We start from the raw sequence: 26,386 nt of genomic DNA on the forward strand, positions 1-26,386 counted from the left end.
TCAACAGAGAAAACTGCTCGCCTGGAACAACTGCGTGCAGCCTGAGCAAACCACCTCGAAGCGGGCCTTGCGCCTGCGGCGAGGGCACTGGGGGTCAGGTCTGACCTCCTTGCCCTGCGCCTCCGGCGCTCCCTGTCCAGCACCCACTCGCGGCTCTTCCTCACCGCCCCGCCGCGCGATCCTGCAGGGGAGCCTCCCTCTCTCGGGTGCATGCGGCCTCCTGGACCTCCTCTTCCTCGTTACTCTCGTTACTCTCGTTCAGGGGCTTTGGCATAAAGGTCGAGGGCCCAGAAAACAAGCAGAGGTAGGACTTCTTTGCCTTGGCACCATTGGGGAAGTCCACCACCCCGCCACCGGTGGAGCCAGCCCTGGTGGCCTGGGTCGTCGTCAGCTCCAACCGCTCGGAGTCCTCCGGGTTCAGCTGCAGGACGGCCCGGCCTCCACGAACAGCACCGAGGAAAGTGAAGAAAAAAAGCAGTACAGGCGCTTTGCAGGGATGTCAGACCTCTTGTTTGCATTACAGAGCCACTGTAGAGCAGAAAGGCTGATACAACCATCAGAGGAGCCTGGTTTGAAGGGGATGCCCTGGCCCATGTCCCCCAGAAGCAGGTCTCCCTCAGTGTCTCGGTCCAAGGCTGCATCCAGCATGGCAGGGCTGATGCCGATGCCCACCCAGCAGTGCCCTGCATCGGAGAGATCATCTCCACTCAGCCCAGAACCACAGCCAATATCCAGCAGGTAACAGGGCTGACCCTTGGGCAGACAAAGGAGCTCCAATGCTGTCTAGCCATCTTGGTCTGGACATCAATCACTCGTGAGTTGCACGCGTATTTCTGTACATATATATGTATAATGGGATATTACTCAGCAATCAGAAAGGACAAATACCCACCATTTGCTTCTACATGGGTGGAACTGGAAGGGTGTTATGCTGAGTGAAATAAGTCAATCGGAGAAGGATAATCGTTGAAGAAGGGGAGGTGGGTGGGAGGATGGGGTAGCTGGGTGACGGGCACTAAGGAGGGCACTTGATGGGATGAGCACTCGGTGTTATACTATATGTTGGCAAATTGAATTTAAATAAAAATTAAAAGGAAACACTACCATTTGTAAAATACTGTGAAGAGAATAAAAAGACAAGCTATGGATGTGGAGAAAATACTTCATAAAAGACTTGTACTCAGACTATAATAACTCTCAAAACTCAATTATAGGAAAATAATCAAATAAAAAATAAGCAAAAGATTTGAATGGGCACTTCTCCAAAAACTATTCATATAGTAGAGAACATAAAAATATGCTTAACATACTTAGTCATGAGAAAAATGCAAATTAAAACCACAAGGTCATCCCACTACACAACTATCAGAAAGGCTAAAATGAAAAAGACTTACTGTACTAGATGTAGATGCTGATGAGGAAGAACAGTGACTCACAGTCTAGGTAGGCTTCTAAAATGGTCCAACTGTTCTAGAAAATATTTTTCAGTTTCCACAAATGTTAAACATATGCCTATCATTTGATCCAGCAATTGTACTCCTGGGAATTTACTCAAGAAAAATGAAAATATATGTTTTTTATTTTTTTAAGATTTTATTCATTTGTTCATGAGAGACACACACAGAGAGAGAGACAGAGAGAGAGAGAGAGAGAGAGAGAATGAGAGGCAGAGACACAGGCAGAGGGAGAAGCAGGCTCCATGCAGGGAGCCCGATGTGGGACTTGGTCCTGGGACTCCAGGATCACACCCTGGGCTGAAGGCAGCGCTAAACCTCTGAGCCACCGGGGCTGCCTGAAAACATATGTTTATAAAAAAAAAAAAAAAAAAAAAAAAACCTGTTGGGGAGTATTCATAGCAGTTTATTTTTAATAGCCAAAACCCAATGATCATTCAGAAGTTAAAGGATGAACAAAGTTCAATGTGTCTATACAATGGAATAGTATTCAACAATAAGAAAATGATGAATGACTAATACAAACAGCAAGGATGAATCTCAAAATAATTATGCTGAGTGAAAGAAATTAGGTAATAAAGAGTACACATTATGTGACTTATTTATATTAAACTCTAGAAATTCAATTTTTTGGTGTCAGAAAGCAAAGCAGTGGCTGCCTGGAAGGTGGACCAGGAAAGAGACAGGGGGCAGGGAGATGCTTCTATGGGTGATGAATACGTTCACTATTTTGGTTGTGGTGAGAGTTTCACTGAATATTTATATACCAAAACTTATTAAAATATGTGTTTTAAATATATTCAGTTTATTATGTATCAATTATATAGCAATGAACCTATTTTTTAAAATCTTGACTTTTGACTGTAAACTTGAGGAGGCAATCCTGAGTCAGGACCTAAGATCAAACATGCTGTGCCATGGGCTGATCAGGCATGAAGTATCTGGCAGAGGTTTCACTATAGTGATGATCATGTGAAGTCCCCTTAGTCTATTTACATGACATAGTTCTGTTGATTTCTCTTTATTTGTTTATAACTGATTACCTTGCAACCTAATAAATGGTGGCCAGAGTGTTGCTGGTTATGGGCTCAAGGACAGGTATCTAGAGTGAGGCCTTTAGCCTGATGGCTTCTGGGGGCGTGCAGGTGAACCAAGAGGCAGTGGGTTTGGTGACTTCTGAACAAACAGGCTTTTTAGCTTTAAGGATCCTGGTTTCCATAAGGATTAAGATACAAATTTGTGCATCAGGGGTTCATTCCTAAATTCAAATCCACTTGTACAGCACAGGATGCCCTTCAGTTGGATTGTGATTTCTCTTTTAAAGCCCAGGAACTTTCATCCTAAGCCACTAAAGTTAGAGAATCACCGCATTCTTCCACACAAAGCCCCCAGAGCCAGAGATATAGGCTTTCGCTTGGTCCCAAACATTCTTCTGTCTCTAAGGGGTGGCAACCCTTGAACTTTTCAGTATTGAGGTATGAGGGGAACCTCAATGAAGACACTGGGATTCCAGGATTGAGAATAGGGCTGCCTAAGAAAGACACGGGAATCAAGCAGCTGTGAATGCAAATATCATTTACATTGAGTCTAGATGCAATGGTGTGGGACTTAATGGGATAGTTTCATTGAAGACAGGGGTAGAGGTTGTGAATGCTGGGGCTATTGTTGAATTCCTATTAGAACCCTCTCTGTAAATGATACAACTACACATAATGAATACGTCTTTCAGCGGCTTTTACTCAACTGTTCTTGGGAATACAGAAGTGGAAGTTCACAGCACATGACTCCGGAAAACTCCTGCACACCTTTCTTATCCCTTTCTTCTTCTAGAGTCTTGCAATTTAAAACAACTTTTCAATTTTTTGCATTAACTCTGTGTTCTGTCTTTCTCTCCCCCCTTTCTTCTGCTGTGCCAGTTTCTCTCCTTGTCTTCATTCCATTTCCTCAGAGAGTTCTGTGCCCTTTCTTTGTTTATTGATCATGTAGTTCTACTAGCTACCTTGCTCTTTCACTCCTAGGAGACAAGAAAGAGTGAACATCTGTGAATACTTAACCTCTGACATTTTCTTCAGTCCTTGTCTCATCACAATGATTAATTATCTTGTTTCAGTGAGCATCTTCAATATCTGCAAATCCTCAACCCCTGACATGGGCTTCTCCATTCCCCAATTCATTTTTTTTTTCCTGAGTACTTACACTATCTAACTTGTCCACATATTTTATCTAATATATTTTTTTTTCAAAATCATCTGTTGTCCTCTCCCCAGTTAGAAATATAAGACTCAATAGGGCAGAAACTTTTACCTTGTTTGGTCCATGGATAGATTTCGAAAACTTCAAACTAAATTTAGTGCAGGGATTGGTATTCAATAAATATTTATGGAATGAATAACTGTAATTCTTGCAAGGAGGCATCTTTTTTGGTTATTTTGCCTTTCAGAGCAAGTCACTCTCTGGATGTCAGTGACTCCCATTATTCTTTATCTGGGACTACTCCTTAAATTTTCTCCAACCATCTGTTGACTTCTCTTGGCTTATGAGTGTTTAGTAGCAATAGGCAGATTCCCAATTATTTTAATATCTGACATCGTTATTCCAATATAACATGGTCAGTCTCCTCTTAGAGGTTACATTTCCATGCAAGGGACAATGAGAAGACTCTCTGGGAATCCCTGCTCTTTGGGTACTTGGAACATTAGCATCAGGAATCAGAACTGAATCTAGATGCAAGGTTAACCAGTCTTTGAAGGACACAGATCTAGCTTTGAAATTGGATTCTGCCACTTACATACTATATATCCTTTGACCAAATCCATAACCTTTTTGGGCTTCAAGGTTTTTTTCCCCCAACTATAACACCAATGAACCAACAGGCTTCACAGGCCATATATTAAATGAGATAGTGTATGTAAAGTGCCAGCCCAGGTCAGGACATATGGGAAGGGCCCCACTAGATAAATACAGGTGAAAAAAAGAGAGAGAAGAGAGAGAAGAAAACTGCATATTCAATAAGTAGAAGTCACAGAGAGAAAGCAATTTGGACTTGAAGAGTAATATTGGGGCAATTGGATGTATGCAATAATGAAATGACACTCCTTCAGAGAAGAGTGAGTCCCTGTAATGATATCTTAAGGGAGGATAGGATGACAATGTATCTGGGAAGATAAAGAGGCAAGATGTGCACTGGGTATCAGAGATGCTCCATGTGCTAGTTCAAGGTCCTCTGAGAAGTGGATGCCAAGATGGGATTAAACCTATGAGAAGTTTCTTAGGAAAATGCCTGTGAGAGACAATATAGTCAGGACCAGAAAGGTCTGGAGAGCCTCAGACCATGATGCATTCTGATCTAGAGCAAAAGAGAGAAGGAAGATAGAGTGGAAGTGTCTCAGACTTTCTTGCAGTTCTAAGCAAGGTGTCAAAAGGTCATTGAACCAAAGCCACTGTCAAAGAAGTCACATGTCTCCCAGGAAGATGTGTCCAATATGGACACACGTTCTCAGTCGCTGGATGGGAGCAGCTAATGGGAAGGGTGGCGGTGGTACAGTGATGGAGTTCAGAGAGCAGTAGCTAGGTCCCGAGTTCAGTAGCACTCATGGAGATGGGATTCAAGCAGAGCCTTCCCAATTCTGTTACACACAGCACTACCTTTCTTCTTGATTTCAATCTGTGGAGACTCAAGGAGAGCTCAACACTGTGAGTCCCTGAAAAGGGTCAAACACTTTCAAATCTAGTCCGAGACTAGATTTAATAATCAGTATTCTCAGAGGGTTCAGCAAATCTCAACAATCAATCTTTCCAAGAATGTTGACATTTAACTAGAATCCTTGTTTTGGATTGAATTGCACTTTGGCATTAATTAACTCTAGAGGTAGGAAAAAATTATTTTAATTTTTTTCATTGGGTCAACTTTAGCAAGAATTGGATGAAATGAAAAGTCATTTCCTAGTGCTGCAACTAGGTTGAGTCCCTCAGTTAAATTAGATTAATTAATAAAGTGAGTATCTATTCTGTGTCAGACACTGTACTCAGTGCTGATGAGATAAGAATGACTAAGAAATGGATCATGCACTCAGGACATTTGCACTGATGTCACATAGGGTATCTTATTCTGTTGACATCCGGCAACCTACTCTCATTTCTTAAAAGATGGCATTCTCCAAACCAGTTAGGGTCCTCACAACGGTAGCTCAGTATCTGCATTGCAGGATCCATCCACATCTTCCTTTCCCTTCCAGCAAGGCACAAAGGAAAAAGGACAGATTTAAGGTCAAATTCCAATTGCCTAAACATGTAAATTTGGGCAAGTTTCTTAACTTCTACAGACTTTCATGTCTTGCCATGAGAACTGGGGAAATGAAACAAAATAAAACAAAAAAAAAAACCCTCCTACTTTCCTGGATGTTCTGAAGATTAAAGACAATCTATGCAAAACATTGTTGTAGGTAGGTCTTAGCACATCTCAGAGGCTCTAATTATCATACTTTCATTCTTATAAAGTGACACAGGATTAGCCTGAACCTTCTCCTGCTATTATGATAAGGGGTTAAGACTTGTCACAAATAACCTGCTTGACTTTATGTAATTGCCTTTTATTTTTTTTAATTTTATTTACTTTTTATTTATTTTTTATTTTTTTAGTAATTGCCTTTTAAAATCACAGTGTCTATGCCAGGAAAATCAGGTAGTGCAGATGCCAGACCCCTTGTAAGACTTTGGCTTTGAAATCTGGAGCATCTATTAAATCATGGCTACTCCAGTCAGCCTTAGATACATATCTGACTGTTTATTCATGTAATAAGAACATACAAACAGTTATTTGTTTCTTGCCCCACAACACTATGCCAATTCAAATAAAGCCTTTAAATGACTCATTTTGGTCATAATCATTTTCTCCATTAGCTGAGCTGGTCCAATTAGCTTATTGATTGAATATATTTCAGTTCTTATTTTCCTCAACTATTTCTGTATCATTTGGCATTTCATGAAGGACTCCCTCTTTCCTAGAACATTCTTTTTTCTAGCATTTCTGACATTGAACATTCTTCAGAATTCTTTTTGATCACCTCTCCACCTTATTAATTGCTGAAATATCTGGGACTCCTAGGATCCTGTCAGGCCCCTTTTCTCTAGATTCTTTCTATGGGAAATATCATTAGATCCCTTGGCGGCAAGGGTCACCTGTATATTGATAACTTCAAAATCTGTATCTTTAGTTGAGCTATCTCAGATGAGCTCTTTGTCCATATATCCTACAAAGTGTCAAGAATCTCCGACTGGATGTTTTTATTGATGACTATCAGACGAAGACCAGGCTGCAAGGAATACACTTGTAGCCAAGTAAAATTAGATTTGTTTAGTTTATTGTGGCTCAGGAGAGTTCACACTAGAGTCACCATGGGAAAGAGTTCTGAACTGTGTCTGTCAGAAGGCAAGTCAGTGATTGGGTACCCTGGTGAGCTTTACCAGAAAGCAGGATGATTAAAGAGAGTAGCCACTCCTGTTAGTTGGACCAGGGCGATACTTCACTATTTTTGTGGTTGTAGAGTAACTACAAAATAGAATCCCAAGAGTGGCCTTGTTCATATGGCATAAATATGGTTTATGCTTGGTTGGGGGAATGATGCCTAGTGTCATCTATCACTATGAGTCTATGGATGCCTAAAAATCCCTTCTCCCTACTTTTACACTGATTTCAATCATACTGTTGCCTCAGTGAACCTCCAGTATAGGTTTAATGTCCACCCACCCATACCAACCAATAGCAACTTATGTCTCCTACTCCCTCATCCTGACCACCTACTGTCAAAGTTCAGAAACTTGACTCTTCTTTCTTCTTTTATGAAAAAATATTTTAAATAGTGTCCTAATATATTCCTCTGTGTCACTACCATACTCCTAATTTATTTGAACATTGCTAATGTAATGAATTTTCTAAGTAGAAATCTGATCATGCAACCAGCTTATCTAACAATATTCACTGGCTTTTCCAATACTTTAACCCAGCCATTCCTGAATTGGCTTAGGAAACCTTACAGTATGATATTTGCCAGTGAACTTTAGAAATCACAAATACAATGAGCTATTACAGCCCAGCTCATGCCCTTGGGCAGCTACTAGAGATGACTCCTGTCCCCTCTTGTGATTTGGTCTAGGCATATCATTTTGAGTGGGAATGTCTCATTGGGTGAAAAAAAAACTTTGATAAAAAGGTAGATGAGTGGAAAGATTAATAATAGAATTTATACTTGGGAAGAAACTTATAGTAGGAGGTGTGAAGAAAATAGAAAGGTTGAGAATTGGAAGACAAAGAAGGAAAAAAAAGAAAATGAGGATTTGAGAAAGGAAGAACAATAAAAGGGTATGAATGAATAAGAAAAAATAACCTGTATTTGTGTCCCAGGCATGTGAGGTTTTTGACTGTGATCATCCTATTGTGGCAGATGGGCATTTGTTGTGTTCCCCCGTATTATGTACAAGCGCTGGTAGCAGGCAGGTATTGGTTCTGACTGCTGTGTCTGCCACAGGACCTGGGGCAGGCTTTCAGGATAACCAAACTCTTTAATATACAGACAGGGGTTAATCTTCCTTAGCAGTGGTACTACTTGTTATGGAGATTCCTTGCAGTAGTTTACACTGGAAAATTAAAAAGAAGTTAGGTGTTTTATACTACACTCTGAAATTCAACTAGAGAGTATGTTCTGCTTGGTGGCTGGCTTTCAAAAAATAGCCCCAAAATGATTCAAACAAAATGTTGCACTGTAGGTCAATAGTAGGCTTTGAACAGAGCAATATTTTTTCTTCCCATCTCAAAATCTTTTGGTCCCTAAAAAAGTGAAAGCAGCGAAATAGATTGGGTCACAACTTCTAAACATGTGTTAATCCCTTGAACATTTTGACAGTCTATCAGATTCTACGAAACATGTTCAAAACACACTTCTGAGAAAGAGGAACATAATACCAACCAGATTTCCAAACCTGTGAAATGTGATATGCTAGTGGCTGGAAAAATAATATCACCTACTAAAAAATGTGTTTCTGATACTTAATTTTGCATTCACACTGGGAATAACAAGTGTGACATCACTAAACATACAGGATTTGATGCTGCTATAGTTACTATTACCGTCAATAGTCCAATTAACATTATAAACTGAAAAAAACCTGCTAATGTTAAAATTCATACATATAATCTCTTACTGAAGAGTATACTTCTTGGGAAGAGGGTATTATTTTTATTATTAAATTTTAGTGAAGTAAATGAAATTGGTGAATAAATATTGCCACACCCTCAATTATCTCTTGTGGGGAAAGTTCATTCATTTTATCATGTGCTGTCTGCATACTTTTCTTTACACAGGGTGCAAAAATAGGTTATGAAGGAGGGATTTATTAGCTATCACCGAGATGTGCAAGCTTATAAATAGCCATGGTTGAGAAAGCTATGGTGCACATAAAACACACAAACTGGGCACTGTGGGATTTCAGAAAGACTGTTCCTTTGATGTCAGACATATGGAGAGCAGCACTGCAATAAAACTGGACAGGCAGAAGCTAGGTGTAGGACATTTGAGGTGACAGGGAGGGGTGGGGCACAAAAATCACCACTTTGGAATCATTTCCAGGCATCTGCTGCTTTGATTACATCATTCATCTTGACTGCTTGCAGGGAATCGTTCTGACATTTAAAACTGAACTCCATGAAAGAAAACTCACAAATTAAGATGAAACTAACTACCCAACTCACAGCATGGCTGTTAAATTGAAATGAATCAGTGCATAAGAAACATCTAGCACATAGATGAGTGTGGCACAGAAAAAGGCAAAGGTTCATGTCTTCTTAATAACGAGGCCTATATCCCATCGCTTTCATTTCCCAGGGTTTTAGAATTACCAGGACACATAGTAAGCAGTCACTAATACTTGTTGAATGTATGAAATAGGGTTACTCATATCCTTGGAATTATGTTGGGCCAATTTGACATCTGTTTTCTCTTAATAAGCCATTTCCAACTCAAGTATCTCCATATTATGCCAATCCTTCTGCAATGCCTTTTGGATCCAAACTTTTCTTCCTCTCCCTGCCACCACCCTATTGTGACTAATAGTTGCTTTATACAACAATGATTGTGTTCAATCCCTCTGTAAAACCTCAAGCCCAGCCTCTCCCTTTCTGTCTTTTCCTTTTCTAGATCTTGCCTATCTGTGGGGTGAATCTTCCTCAGATATTTCTCTGCATATTCTAGATGAGTGGTCCTCAGAGCATAGAGCATCACCACCACCTGGGAGCTTGCTCATGTTATTGCTGAGTCAGAAATCTGGGGGACGGGGGTGGAGGTCAGGCCCTCCAGGTGATTCTAGTCCATGGTAACACTTGAAAGGCCACTGATTCAGCTCTTGCTCTCTTGTTCTAGGTCCTACTGTGACTTTCTCTGCTTATTGGTTTAAGTCATACTCTCAGAGTCGCTATTAAAGAGCTTGCCCAATTTAATCTAGCCTTCATTCTTTTATATTGTCATCCCATATGAATGTCCACACACAGTCTTGTTTCAATTAAGATAATGATAGTTACTCATAGGACTTTCATAATATAGTTCTCTGGTGCAGAAAGGGGATTTGAAAAAAAATAGCAAGAGATGAAGCTGTGAAGGCCATTTCACAAAGAATATCATAAACCATCTTAAAGGGCTTAAAATTTATCATAAAAATTATGGGAACCCATTGACGTTTTAAACAGGAAAATAACCATGAGTAGATATGCATTTTAGAAAGACCACCTTAAATGTTATATGACCATTGAGAAGGGGAGTAAAGCAAGGTATACTTAAGTGGAATATCCTTCAGAGAGCTCCTATGAATAAACTGATGACCAATCAACATGATATTTTGATTGCTACCAATTTCTGAATGTTGATGTAGAGGTAAATAAATCATGATACTTGCCCTTGAATTGGTCACAGTCTGCTTGGAGAATCAGTCATATGAGCCTATCTTTCTTTTTGTTTCTTTTTTTTTCTTTTCTTTTTTTTTCTTTTCTTTTTTTTTTTTTTTTTTTTTTTTTTAGCCTATCTTTCTAATGCATAAGGAGAGTTGTGTTGAGAGACCTAGGGAAATTGTCATGGCACACATTTGTGCCTGGGGGAGATTGGCCACACCTAACAAGGGAAGCTGATTTTGGTAACTTTTCTGGTGTTCTGAGTTACATTAATATTCTTAAATTTTTTTGTATGTTCTCTCCTCTCCTGAAAAAGATTTAGGTTAGGATAGACATGGCATTTTTGTGTCCTTACATGACTCCAGAACATGGGATACTCAGCAGAAATTAAATGATTTACTGAGTGTGAGTGAATCAATACATAAATGGTAAGCTTACCTTCTGACTTCTAAGTGCCCGATGCTAACTTTTAATACATATAGAGAAAAAATGGCATTTGATGGGTTACCTGGTCCGGAAGGGATTAAAACTAGAGAAGATAGTTAGTGGTTCCCATCAAGCACTTAATAGACCACAACTCTAAAGCAGAAGATGTTAGCCTAGGTGGGATATGAGTTGTTTTTTTTTAAAGAATGGGGGTGGAGGGCCCAAAAACCAAAAAGCAGCAACAACAAAAGAATGGAGGGATCCAAAATTAAGATATTAATGTTCAAAGTCATTTAGCATATGCTTGACTAGAGACTTTTCTTAACCTAAGTTCCTCCTAGACACTGAGATTGAGAAAGGGGCCTGATGATAAAGTCTAGGAAGTCATCAGAGGGAACAGGAGTGAGAGACTAGGAGTGTGAAGCAGGAAAGGAAAGGCAGATCAGAACCTCAAGATCTTCTGAGAAACCATAAAGAACAGACATCCAATTTTTCTATCTCAAGGGCCTTAAGAAGAGAGCATTTATCCACTAACTCCTGTGCCCCATTGATCGAGCATTCTGATAGGACTTGTAGGCTATGCATATGTGAGAGTCTTGAAGGTCCCTGTGACTCTATGTCAGAGGATAGTGATAAGGGATGCTAGAGATTGTGCTGTGCAGAGCTGAGGCAAGGTGCTACCAGTTTATAACTGAGTAATATGGGTTATTACAGCAGAACCAGAGTGAATGTAAAAAAGCCGGATGCAATGCAAGGACATGTCTTTTAAACAATTCTATGAGATGGGCTTCATTGTTATAATTTCACAAATAAGAAAATTAAAGATCCTAGAGGATAAGTAACCCACTTATGATCACCCAGGTGAGCATAGCCAGGACTATAGCCTGTGAATGTCTGACTGCAAAGTCTATATGCTTTTCCAGTGACATCTCACAGCTTCTCCCTTAACTCCATAATCTTCAACCCTAAAGTAGTGATGTACTCATCAGTTCCATACTCATATCTGTCACTCTTTGGCCCTTGATGTGCACTCTTGAGTATTTAGGGTTCCCTATATTGTAGACCCCAGGTCATCCCAGCCTAGAGTGACTCATTGTGTTTCTTTCACAATGTTATGTATCTGCCCAGGTCTTGCTCTCCCAAACCTTAAAATGTACCCCTCTATGATATCATAAATGATGTATTTATGAACTTTGACATTTAAAATTACCCAGTAGTACAATTTATAGTCAATAAGACTTTTATTTTTATCTAATAAGGGAATTATTATTTGAGCTTGCATTTCAGAACCAGGCAGTACAGTCAGACTACTGTTTATTTATGTCCTATAAACTTATGATAAGTGATAAACAAAATAAGAGAATGCCTATAATCATCCAAATACATTTCTCAGAAAGAGAAAGCTCTTTGATTCAATATTTATAAGATCCAAAATATTTTATTGAAACTTGTTAGTTGCAGATTTCTAAAAAAAAATATGCAGAACTAAATCTGTCTATCATGGAAGAAGGCAAAAATAGCTAGGAAGGTTAGTGATCACACTGCCTTGAAAGTTATCAGTGTGAGCGCCTGGGTAGCTCAGTCAGTTGAGCGTCCACCTTGGCTCAGGTCATGATCTGGGGTTCCTGGGAATAGGGTCCAGTGTCAGGTTCCCTGTTCAGCCCTCCCTTCTCCCTCTGCCCTTCCCCCCTGCTCGTGCGTGATCTCTCTCTCACTCTCTCTCTCAAATAAATAAATAAAACCTTAAAAAAAAGAAAGTTATCAGTGAGGAAAATTCTATTACCTATTTACTTACTTATTCATTCATTTAAAAATTATTTAAACATGTATCAACTTTTATCGTAAAGTCAAGTCAAGAAATGAGTAAGGACTAAAGGACTATATATAAGGAAAAACAAGGATTTGGTTCTTATTTTACAAATATATACACAAATAGTCATACAATTTTATCTCAAATTCTCATTTGTTAAAGAGTTAGAATCATTGACTTTAATCCCCCAAATTGTCTACTGCCTCCTTCCAAACTATGGTATTATTCCAAGATGCCTAGAATAGAATAGATATTCCTTCCCCAAAAGATAACACTCCAGTATTTAATCAGAGATTGGGTGAATTGGATAATACTGGGGAGACCCTAGAATGTTATTGCAAATAAAAAAAACTTTATGAAAACATGAGAAATTATTTTTCATTAAAAACTATGGCCCATGGTCAATATCTTTCATACACAACGTACAATTACAACTAAATCAAGAAGAAAAATGAACACAAAGATGAAAATTGGTTTAAAGACAGGAAGAGACATATCACAAGAGACAAACTATAAACGGTCAATAACAAACTTTAAACTTCACTTTTAATCAAATAAATGTATATCATATGACCCTTTCCTGTCACACTGGAAAAATTTTAAAAATAATCATAACCTCTGTTGATGAAAGCAAAGAAAATTTACACACTTATGTAGAATCAGTATGAATATAAATCTATATAGTGTTTCTAGGTAGTAATTTAGAAATGTTTATCAAATGTCTTTTTTTCTACTTTTTTATACTCCTAGGAAGATATTAAAATTGTATCTTTATAGTTTGTGCTTAATGTGAGGAAGATGATGCTTATCTTGGTTTGGTTCCAATGAAGCTGGTGGAAAATGTCCTTGAATATGATAAACGGCAGTCAAGTAAGGAATCAAGGAAGTAAAAAATCACACACTTTCAGAAGAGGCTAGTAAGAGGCTAGTAATAAGTGGAACAGAAAAGGGAATGTTGATTCCTTTTTTTAATTGAAGTATAATTAATAAACGGTGTATGTTAGTTTGGGGTATACAATATAGTGATTCAACAATTCTATACATTTCTCAGTGCTCATCAACTAAGGGTACCCAATCACCTATTTCACTCATCTCCCTACCCACCTCCCTCTGGTGACCCAGTTTGTTCTCTGTGAGTTTAAAGAGTCTGGTTTTTTGTTTGTCTCTCTCTTTTTTTTTTTTTGGTTTGTTTCTTAAATTCCACATATGAGTGCAATTATATGGTATTTGTCTTTCTCTGATTTATTCCTCTTAGTATTATACTCTCTATATCCATCCATGTGGTTGCAAATGACAAGATCTCAACCTTTTTATGGCTGATATCTAGCGTGCATATGTGTGTATGCGTGCATGCATGTATCACATCATTATTCATTCATGTATGGATGAGTATTTGGGTGGCTTCTATATCTTCACTATTGTAAATAATACTGCAATAAGCAAACAAGCAGAATGGTGCATATATTTTTTCAAATTAGTGTTGTCATTTTCTTTGGGCAAATACCCAGTTGTGGAATTACTGGATCGTATAGTAGCTTTATTTGTTTAATTTTGGAGCGAACTTCCATACTGTTTTCCACAGTGGCTGCATCAATTTACACTCCCACCAACAGTGCACGAGGGTCCTTTTTTCCCCACATCCTCACCAACGCTTGTAATTCCTGGGTGTCCACTAAACAGTACAACATAAAGATTTCCCTGTGGTTTTCTGTGTGGGCATCTACCCTGTGTTTGGAATTTAACCCCCTGATTATGAATAATTCTCTTCTGGCATGGAGATACTCATGACTTCCAGACTCAAGAGCCTGGAAGTCACGGAATTGGATTCTCTCTCTTCTATGATTTCACATGGCCATTCTTCTAGTGATCAAGTGTTCAAAATTCAAAGCCTCTCTGAGGGCCCAGATCCTGGGTCTTGAGCTCCATGACAGGAGTTCCTCCTCCTCTGTTATACAGAAAAGGAGAATGGACAAGGAAAACAGCTTCTAAGCCTGTTACTGGGAACCACTCCTCTCTTTTATAGTGCTCTTCTAGAGCTGAACTCAGATTGAATTTCTTCCAGCCCTGCTTCCCTTTTATGATCCATACACTCTGGTCTTGATGCATATTTTCAGTGTTTCAGAACACTATGAAGGAAAATCTTCACAGATTTTTACAGCATTGATGACTTGTCTGAGTTCATCCATTTTAGTGCTCAGGGTGTGTACTAGCATTTAGAGTTAGGGGAAAAAGGGAGTGGTGAGGCTATAGACCATTTCTGCTCCTGTTTGACCATGGCATTCTAATTCTGTTAAGAAAACTTTACACTTATGGAGCAGAGTCCATTAAGTGTCTGCTTTCAGCTCAGGTTATGATTCCAGGGTCCTGGGATGGAGCCTGCATGGGAGTTCCTGCTCAGCAGGGAATCTGCTCCTCCCTCTCCGTCTGCACCCCTGCCTCATATTCTGTCTCTCTCTCAGTCTCTGTCTCTGTCTCTTTCTCTCTCTCTCTCTCTCACTCTTGCTCTTTCTATCAAATAAATAGAGAAAATCTTAAAAAAATAACTGAGGTCACATTCCAGATAATTGACCATTCCAAATAATGTATACATAATGTATATATAATTATATCCATAAATGTATATAATTGCCCTCCAGAATTACTCATTTTTTCATATTTACTTAAGTATGGCTTTTGTAATTTTCCCCTTAGACTTATATTAATTTTTATTTATATTTTCTCCTGGGAGAGAGGCATCTCTCTCACCTTTCTCTCTTTCTTTCTCTCACATTCTTAATCTTATTTGTTTGTTTCTAAACAGAGACATTATATACTACATAAAACACTGTTTAGAATGTTCATTTTAGGGCACTTAAAAATTAGTATACACTGAACTTGTCCTCAGAATATTTAATTATATGGAAATATCATAACTCATCACACCATTTTCTTGAGATTTAAAGAGAGACCAGCTGGAATGCTACAGTGAGAAGAGCTCGCGCTTCTATCACGGTAGGAAGACGGGGAAAAAGAAATAAAGACACAAAAGGCCTCCAAGGGGGAGGGGCCCCGCGAGGAGCCGGGCTGAGGCCGGGGCGAGTGTCCCCAGGACAGGAGAGCCCCGTCCCGGAGGAGCAGGAGCTGCACCGACCTTCCCGGGCGGAAAGGGGCTCGCGGGGAGGTGGAGCAGGACCCAGGAGGGCGGGGATGCCCTCGGGCTCCCGGGGACACTAACAGACACCTGCGCCCCGGGAGAGTGCGCCGAGCTCCCTAAGGGCTGCAGCGCGCACGGGGGACCCGGAGCAGCTCGGGGGGGCTCGGGGGCGGCTCCGCGGAGGGGGCTGCGGGGCGGGAGCGGCTCGGGGGCGGCTCCGCGGAGGGGGCTGCGGGGCGGGAGCTCGAATCCAACAGTGCAGGCCCCGGAGCACAGGGCGCCGGGACACAGCCCGGGAGCCGGCATCCCCCGGGACAGGCAGAGGCCGGGAGGGCCCAGGACAGCAAAGACGCTCCTGCCCAGAACTGAGCAGATCAGCGGCCCCGCCCCGGAGCCTCCAGGCCCTGCAGACGGAGAGCTCCTGAGCTACAGGAGCTGACTCCAGGGCTCCAGAGCTGGCTCCGCCACTGCAGTTGTTCCTCCTGGGGCCTCACGGGGTAAACAACCCCCACTGAGCCCTGCACCAGGCAGGGGGCAGAGCAGCTCCCCCAAGGCTGACACCTGAAAATCAGCAAAACAGGCCCCTCCCCCAGAAGACCAGCTAGTCGGACAGGGGAAAAACAAATTACTGACCAAGAAGCACTGGAAAGTTCCAGGGGAAGTCGAGGGATTTACAGTATACAGAATCAGAGGATACTTCACCTTGGTTTTTTGTTGTTGTTGTTTTTTGTTTTGTTTTGGTTTGGTTTTTAGTTTTTTTTTTTTTTTTTTTTTTGCCTTTTGATTTCTGTTTGCTTGCCCCACCCTTTTTTTTCCCCTTTCTTTCTTTTTTTCTCTTTTTCTTATTTTTTCTTCCTTTTTTCTTTTCTTACCTTCTTTCTCTTCTCTCTTTTTCTCCTTTTCCCAACACAACTTATTTTTGGCCTCGCTGCACTGAGCAAAATGACTAGAAGGAAAACCTCACCTCAAAAGAAAGAATCAAGAAACCATCCTCTCTCCCACAGTTACTTAATCTGGAATACAATTCAATGTCAGAAAGTCAATTCAGAAGCACTATTATAAAGCTACTGGTGGCTCTAGAATAAAGCATAAAGGACTCAAGAGACTTCAGGATTGCAGAATTTAGATCTAATCAGGCAGAAATTAAAAATCAATTGAATGAGATGCAATCCAAATAGAAGTCCTAAGGACGAGGGTTATCGAGGTGGAAGAACGAGTGAGTGACATAGAAGACAAGTAGAAGGCAAAGAGGGAAACTGAGGAAAAAAGAGACACTTAAAAGACCATGAAGATAGATTAAGGGAAATAAATGACAGCCTGAGGAAGAAAAACCTACGTTTAATTGGGGTTCTCGAGGGCGCCGAAAGGGACAGAGGGCCAGAATATGTATTTGAACAAATCATAGCTGAAAACTTTCTTAATCTGGGAAGGGAAACAGGCATTCAGATCCAGGAAATAGAGAGATGCCCCCCCTAAAATCAATAAAAACCATTCAACACCTCGACATTTAATAGTGAAGCTTGCAAATTCCAAAGATAAAGAGAAGATCCTTAAAGCAGCAAGAGACAAGAAATCCCTGACTTTTATGGGGAGGAGTATTAGGGTAACAGCAGACCTCTCCACAGAGATCTGGCAGGCAAGAAAGGGCTGGCAGGATATATTCAGGGTCCTAAAGGACAAAAACGTGCAACCAAGAATACTTTATCCAGCACGGCTCTCATTCAGAATGGAAGGAGAGATAAAGAGCTTCCAAGACAGGCAGGAACTGAAAGTATAAGTGACCTCAAACCAGCTCTGCAAGAAATTTTAAGGGGACTCTCAAAATTCCCCTTTTAGAAGAAGTCCAATGGAATAATCCACAAAAACAGGGACTGAATAGATATCATGATGACAATAAACTCATATCTCTCAATAGTAACTCTGAACGTGAACGGGCTTAATGACCCCATCAAATGGCACAGGGTTTCAGACTGGATAAAAAAGCAGGACCCATCTATTTGCTGTCTACAAGAGACTCATTTAAGACAGAAGGACACCTAGAGCCTGAAAATAAAAGGTTGGAGAACCATTTACCATTCAAATGGTCCTCAAAAGAAAGCAGGGGTAGCCATCCTTATATCAGATAAACTAAAATTTACCCCTGAAGACAGTAGTGAGAGATGAAGAGGGACAGTATATCATACTTAAGGGATCTATCCAACAAGAGGACTTAACAATCCTCAATATATATGCTCCGAGTGTGGGAGCTGCTAAATATATCAATCAATTAATAACCAAAATTAAGACATACTTAGATAATAATACACTTATACTTGGTGACTTCAATATAGCACTTTCTACACTCGATAGGTCTTCTAAGCACAACATCTCCAAAAACGAGAGCTTTAAATGATACACTGGACCAGATGGATTTCACAGATATTTACAGAACTTTACATCCAAACTCAACTGAATACACATTCTTCTCAAGTGCACATGGAACTTTCTCCAGAATAGACCACATACTGGGTCACAAATCAGGTCTGAACTAATACCAAAAGATTGGGATCGTCCCCTGCGTATTCTCAGATCATAATGCCTTGAAATTATTACTAAATCACAACAAGAAGTTTGGAAGGACTTCAAACACATGGAGGTTAAGGACCATCTTGTTAAAAGATGAAAGGGTCAACCAGGAAATTAAGGAAAAATTAAAAAGATTCATGGAAACTGATGAGAATGAAGATACAACCGTTCAAAATCTTTGGGATACAGCAAAAGCAGTCCTAAGGGGGAAATACATCGCAATACAAGCATCCTTCCAAACACTGAAAAGAACTCAAAGGCTAACCTTACAACTAAAAGAGCTAGAGAAAAAACAGCAAATAGATCCTACACCAAGCAGATGAAGAGAGTTAATAAAGATTCGAGCAGAACTCAACGAAATCGAGACCAGAAGAACTGTGGAACAGATCAACAGAACCAGGAGTTGGTTCTTTGAAAGAATTAATAAGATAGATAAACCATTAGCCAGCCTTATTAAAAACAAGAGAGAGAAGACTCAAATTAATAAAATCATGAATGAGAAAGGAGAGATCACTACCAACACCAAGGAAATGCAAACGATTTTAAAAACATATTATGAACAGCTATACGCCAAAAAATTAGGCAATCTAGAAGAAATAGACGCATTCCTGGAAAGCCACAAACTACCAAAACTGGAACAGGAAGAAATAGAAAACATGAATAGGCCAATAACCAGGATGATTGAAGCAGTCATCAAAAACCTCCCAAGACACAAGAGTCCAGGGCCAGATGGCTTCCCAGGGGAATTCTATCAAACGTTTAAAGAAGAAACCATACCTATTCTACTAAAGCTGTTTGGAAAGATAGAAAGAGATGGAGTACTTCCAAATTCGTTCTATGAGGCCAGCATCACCTTAATTCCAAAACCAGACAAAGACCCCACCAAAAAGGAGAATTACAGACCAATATCCCTGATGAACACGGATGCAAAAATTCTCAACAAGATACTAGCCAATAGGATCCATCAGTACATTAAGAAAATTATTCACCATGACCAAGTAGGATTTATCCCCGGGACGCAAGGCTGGTTCAACACTCGTGAAACAATCAATGTGATTCATCATATCAGCAAGAGAAAAACCAAGAACCATATATCCTCTCATTAGATGCAGAGAAAGCATTTGACAAAATACAGAATCCATTCCTGATCAAAACTCTTCAGAGTGTAGAGAGAGAGGGAACATTCCTCAACATCTTAAAAGCCATCTACGAAAAGCCCACAGCAAATATCATTCTCAATGCAGAAGCACTGGGAGCCTTTCCCCTAAGATCAGGAACAAGACAGGGATGTCCACTCTCATCACTGCTATTCAACATAGTACTGGAAGTCCTAGCCTCAGCAGTCAGACAACAAAAAGATATAAAAGGCATTAAATTGGCAAAGAAGAAGTCAAACTCTCCCTCTTCGCCGATGACATGATACTCTACGTAGAAAACCCAAAGCCTCCACCCCAAGATTGCTAGAACTCATACAGCAATTTGGTAGCATGGCAGGATACAAAATCACTGCCCAGAAGTCAGTGGCATTTCTATACACTAATAATGAGACTGAAGAAAGAGAAATTAAGGAGTCAATCCCATTTACAATTGCACCCAAAAGCATAAGATACCTAGGAATAAACCTAACCAAAGAGGTAAAGGATCTATACCCTAAAAACTATAGAACACTTCTGAAAGAAATTGAGGAAGACACAAATAGATGGAAAAATATTCCATGCTCATGGATTGGCAGAACTAATATTGTGAAAATGTCAATGTTACCCAGGGCAATTTACACGTTTAATGCAATCCCTATCAAAATACCATGGACTTTCTTTAGAGAGTTAGAACAAATTATTTTAAGATTTGTGTGGAATCAGAAAAGACCCCGAATAGCCAGGGGAATTTTAAAAAACAAAACTATATCTGGGGGCATCACAATGCCAGATTTCAGGTTGTACTACAAAGCTGTGGTCATCAAGACAGTGTGGTACTGGCACAAAAACAGACACATAGATCAATGGAACAGAGTAGAGAACCCAGAAGTGGACCCTGAACTTTATGATGAACTAATATTCGATAAAGGAGGAAAGACTATCCATTGGAAGAAAGACAGCCTCTTCAATAAATGGTGCTGGGAAAATTGGACATCCACATGCAGAAGAATGAGACTAGACCACTCTCTTTCACCAGACACAAAGATAAACTCAAAATGGATGAAAGATCTAAATGTGAGACAAGATTCCATCAAAATCCTAGAGGAGAACACAGGCAACACCCTTTTTGAACTCGGCCACACTAACTTCTTGCAAGATACATCCATGAAGGCAAAAGAAACAAAAGCAAAAATGAACTATTGGGACTTCATCAAGATAAGAAGCTTTTGCACAGCAAAGGATACAGTCAACAAAACTCAAAGACAACCTACAGAATGGGAGAAGATATTTGCAAATGACATATCAGATAAAGGGCTAGTTTCCAAGATCTATAAAGAACTTATTAAACTCAACATCAAAGATACAAACAATCCAATCATGAAATGGGCAAAAGACATGAACAGAAATATCACAGAGGAAGACATAGACATGGTCAACACGCACATGAGAAAGTGCTCCGCATCACTTGCCATCAGGGAAATACAAATCAAAACCACAATGAGATACTATTTCACACCAGTTGGAATGGGGAAAATTAACAAGGCAGGAAACCACAAATGTTGGAGAGGATGCGGAGAAAAGGGAACCTCTTGCACTGTTGGTGGGAATGTGAACTGGTGCAGCCACTCTGGAAAACTGTGTGGAGGTTCCTCAAAGGGTTAAAAATAGACCTGCCCTACGACCCAGCAATTGCACTGCTGGGGATTTACCCCAAAGATACAGATGCAATGAAACGCCGGGACACCTGCACCCCAATGTTTCTAGCAGCAATGTCACAATAGCCAAACTGTGGAAGGAGCCTCAGTGTCCATCGAAAGATGAATGGATAAAGAAGGTGTGGTCTATGTATACAATGGAATATTACTCAGCCATTAGAAATGACAAATACCCACCATTTGCTTCAATGTGGATGGAAATGGAGGGTGTTATGCTGAGTGAAGTAAGTCAATCGGAGAAGACAAACATTATATGGTCTCATTCATTTGGGGACAATAAATAATAGTGAAATGGAATAGAAGGGAAGGGAGAAGAAATGGGTAGGAAATATCAGAAAGGGAGCCAGAACATGAAGACTCCTAACTCTGGGAAATGAACTAGGGGTGGCAGAAGGGGAGGAGGGCGGGGTAGGGGTGGGGGTGACTGGGTGACGGGCACTGAGGGGCACACTTGACAGGATGAGCACTGGGTGTTATTCTGTATTTTGGCATTTTGAACACCAATAAAAAATTAATTTTGTATTAAAAAAATAAAAATAAAAAAATAAAATGTTATTTTTCTCTCAAGTATAAAAAAAGTAGAAACAGTCCACTATGTGTTAAGGGTACCCAGCTCCTAATGTTTATCTTCACAATCCTAGAGCATGGCTTCTCCACTTCAAGGTAAAATATAGTACAAAAAAGATCTTCTAGAGAGCTCTAGCCATGATCTATGCATTACATGTTGGAAGGAGACAAAACAGAGCAGTAGGAAAAAACACCTCCTAGCTGACTTGACTTTCTTTCAGAGCATTCTCAGAAATTCCATATTAAACTTCCAATCACTTCTTATTTGCCAGAACACCCCATGAATATACTTAGTCACAAGTGAAATTGTGTTGGGAGATTTTTTTCCCACAATAGCAATATGTCCCATGAAAAACTCAAGTAAAAAGCAAATACTGGTAGAGAGGAAGAGGAGACTAGATATTGGGGTAGGCAACTAGTAGTCTCCACAACAGCAAATAATAATAGTAGTAATTGTAATAATAATAATAATAATAATAATAATAATAATATAGTGTGTTACTAAATAGTCCTTTGATCGTTAGTAATACAAAGGCTTTGTTTAAGGTTTGGTAGACAACCGAAGTTCTTTTGTATGTTGTTCAGGCATATCTTTTGGCCATTTTTTTTAATTGAAAAGAAACATGAAATATTCTTGTGAAAAGAACTTGACAACAAAATGGCAGAGATATGACTGCATATGAAGAAGGAAAGCATGGAAACAGAACTAAAGGTGAATGCTGAATTCATTTAAATATAAAATGAAGACCAAGTGTCTTTTGGGAATGTAGTTGCAGAAAGTAAATACTAGGAACTCTGACAACATAAAAGCAAATATGATGAAAACAAAACCTGGAGATGGGAGATAAAGGAAGTTGTGAAAGACTGTGCAAATGTCCTTATATATTTTTTAAATACTCTGTTAATAGCTTCTGCTTAATTTAGATGCACCTTAGAAAGGGATGAAGGAAGTTGCAGAGTACACCAGTGGAAGAGATAATAATTAGAATATGTTAATAACAACAACAAAAGTAAATATGGAAACCTAGAAGGAACAGAGGAGGTGACAAGAGATGCAAGGGTCTTATTTTTTCACCTGCTGTAAAGACACTCAATATAGGTTGTAAAAAAATGACCCAGAGAGGTATGTGTACTATAAAAAGTAAGTGTAATCACTTAAAAACCATAAGGAGACTCTAGATCTTTTAAAATATAAGAAGGAAATCACACACACACACCACATATCCTAAAATCTACATTAACCACGTTGCAAAAAGACAGAAAATACTAAAAGGAAGAAAATTACATAAAAGGATACTAGGGGGACTGATTCTGCTAGTTCAATAGAAAAATGACATAAATTTTAATCTCTCGAAAGCATTAAAGGCTCAGATTGCATCAAAGAGTAATGCCCAATGCATATTACATGTAAGAAACATCTAAAACAGTGTGACTCAGAAAAGTAAAATATAAAAGGATGGACAAGTGAGTACTGAAGTGTAGCGGCAAAAATAAGTGAAATTGATGTCAAGCTAGGAGTAGGGGGAGTTTTTAAGGGATCACCATTAGATGATACTTAAACAACTATTTTAACTATGAGGCTCAAAAATTTACAAAGATAGCAACAATAATGGAAATGTATGAACTGACTTTACTTATGAATATTAAGGTCAAACTAGAAATTACATATAAAAACATAACTCCATGAATTTCAAAAATAAAATGTACCATGTCCCAAATGGTAAGTATGCAAATATGGTTCACTGTTAGAATATATAGCAAATATGGTGGTTTGGTTCTTCCAAGGCATATGCCACTGTTGAAGAGGCTAAGCAGCTAAAATTCTGCATGTGATGCTTTCTCTGTGGCAGAGAGACAGATGACCAAGTAATCACTTGAAAAACCATAAGGAGACTCTGGATCATTTAAAATATAAGAAGGAAGTCACACAACACACAGACACCCCACATATCCTAATATCTTACATCACCACATATCTTATCCTACATAGCCACACTGCAAAAAGAAAATACTAAAAAGAGGATGTTAGTTGCCAAGACCAAAAATTACAAAGGTGATTGATGGCTATCTCTGATCTAGATCTTAACTTGAATGGTGATTTCCTTAAGTTATCAAGCATGGAGGCATCTCTCTGACTTCAAGATCCAGGTGAAGGTGGTGTGATCCTGGACTCAGTGAGATGTTCAGAGGTACCAGCTGCTTTGGGGGGTCAGTTCTGCAAATTGTTCTGGAAGCATCTAGAAGGACATTCATACTCTTAAAACATACTCTAAACAAAGATACTTAAATGAAATGAGATAAACTTTCTCATCTATTCAAATGGCAAAAGTTTTAATTTGGTAATGTCGGTACTAGAAAGTTGTGTAAATTATTATTTCTCTTCAGCGGAAAATTAAAAAAAAAGCTGAGTGCTTAGATTCAGTGATTCCAATCTTTTGATTTGTACCAGGAAAAGTTGGCCAAATTGTTAGGACTAGAATGTTCTGCACTGCTCTGTTTACTATTAAACAAACAACAGTAAACAAACAATGGTCAAAATGTATTTAAAAATATAAATAAATATTACAATAGGCTCTTTTATAACCATTACAATATATGAAGAGGATATATACATACATTATTATGGAAAGATCTCTAGCATGTGTTACTAAGCACAATAAACAAAGATCATTATACATGTACACTATTAGCCATTGTATAAATATGAATGATGATTATCTTTATATTCATAAACAAGTATACACTGATAAATGCATTTTAAAAATTGGTCTTAAAGGAATTATGTGAGTCTGTTGTCTTGGTGGCTTTGGACCACAGCACTTGGAATGTGAGAGGACAGTTTTCTTTACACTTTTATTTTTCTATATTATTTGGATTTTCCAAACTTGACCATGAGATGTTTTCATTACAAAATTTATCCACATGGATTATTTAAAAATGTGAGATTGTAGGCATTTTGCCTTCTTCTTAATTTTATTAGTAGTTTAAAGGACCTCGTTAGTATGTATGAAGGGCCAGGGTATCTAATTTTTCTTAAGAATTAACTAGGTGACCATGAAACAGTTTTCCCTGAATTCTCTCTTTAATTTATGCCACCATGATGTAAATCCTGTAAGACTGATGCCACCACTCTATGTGTGAAGCTTCAGAGACTCAGAAGTGTCCATAGCACTAGGCTCATGTCACACACAAGGTAGGAGATAAGGAATTTCAACACACACGCTTTTTCCACATGCTGTGTTTCTTCCATAGATCTTTGCTTCCTAGTATCCGTAACAAAAATTAACTTCCTTTAAATAATACATTTCTAATATTAAAAGGTATTTTAGTTCTAAGAATGGGTGAATGTTTACTTTTTTCCCCATGAACAAAAGTGGAAGATAATATGCCAGGATGACACTGTCTCAATAAAAAATGATATTCATTATTATAGCATATGTAGTTGTGTGATATCTCCTCGTTTAATGACTTGCTATGCATAAGTGCCAGAAGACGAACTTGACATTTGATACTGATACAACTCTAAAGAGAAGACCTTGTATTGTGGCCTAATATAGCTTCCTTAATGTGTCAAGTGCTTTATTTTCCAAAAATGAAAATGTAGGGTTTGTCCTACCCAGAGAAGTCAACAGTCCCCCTGATTTTATATTTTATTTTTTTCTTCCCTCTCCAATGACCCTTCCCAATCTCTTTATTTCTCATGCCATGTGACCCTTTTCCTCTTTGTTCCCTCCATTCCCATAACCTGAGTTTTTGAAAGTGTCAGTGGCTCAGGACCATCATGGTGAGCAACTCCTGTATGTTGGCATTAGCGAGATGCTATAATTTGACCCTGCATCAGTAGACATTTTTGTATTTTAAAACATTTTTCCATCCCCCATCAAAGGAACTTAAGGAAGAGGATGAAGATGAGAGTTTCTTGCTTAGAACTGAGCAAAGGTATATGATCTACTGATCTACTGATGTCCTGAGACCCTAGAGGCTGCTTTTGTCTAAGGAAAGGTCATTTCTGTTTCAGTCTTCTTGTAGCCCCAGTGTGGATGCTGAAGAATGAAACATGGGCTTGAAAGAAAGCCTGGAAGAGGACAGAGGCTAAATCTTGCTTGTCTTACTTTGTCTCTGTTTCTCTTAGTCTCATGTTCATCTTCTCTTCTCATTACCACAGTACCTCCTCCAATGCCACCTTTTCCAGGAGGTCTCTGCCTTACCTGGCTGGAGGAGAAAGAGGAACCAAGAATTGGCTTGTAAAAGCTATTTTGTTTACCTGAAGGCTTTTCCTAAATCCTCTTGCTCAGAAGCCTGCAGTGCTTCCTGTAGCACCTTTCTGTGTCTAGGCTGGACTCCACCACCTAACACAAGGCCCTCTGCAGTTGGCCTCCCCTGTGCTTCAGTACCCTGCTCCCATGACATCCTATCTCCACCCTTGGCCTCAAGCACCACACTAAACTCCAACACCTAAGTACATAGAAAAACCCTCTTCACTCTGGTAACTCACACATGCCTCAGGGCACCTCTCCCTCACTGTACCACCTTTTTGTCTCAATTGCATTACATTCATTCTGTAGATTTACATCATGAGTCATCAGCTGTAATGGTAACATACAATCTCTTCCCTTGGGGTGCTCCAGTCCACTTTTTCTATAGGGGT

The 26,386-nt window shown here is 39.3% G+C and overlaps 1 pseudogene; it reads right to left on the bottom strand.

Moving 5' to 3' along the window:
• LOC100685230 lies at window positions 1–26,148 on the bottom strand (annotated as a pseudogene).
• Between the last annotated feature and the right edge of the window lie 238 nt (window positions 26,149–26,386).

Source organism: Canis lupus, chromosome 23 (genome assembly GCF_011100685.1).
Source record: "Canis lupus familiaris isolate Mischka breed German Shepherd chromosome 23, alternate assembly UU_Cfam_GSD_1.0, whole genome shotgun sequence".
Classification (NCBI taxonomy): Eukaryota; Metazoa; Chordata; class Mammalia; order Carnivora; family Canidae; genus Canis; species Canis lupus.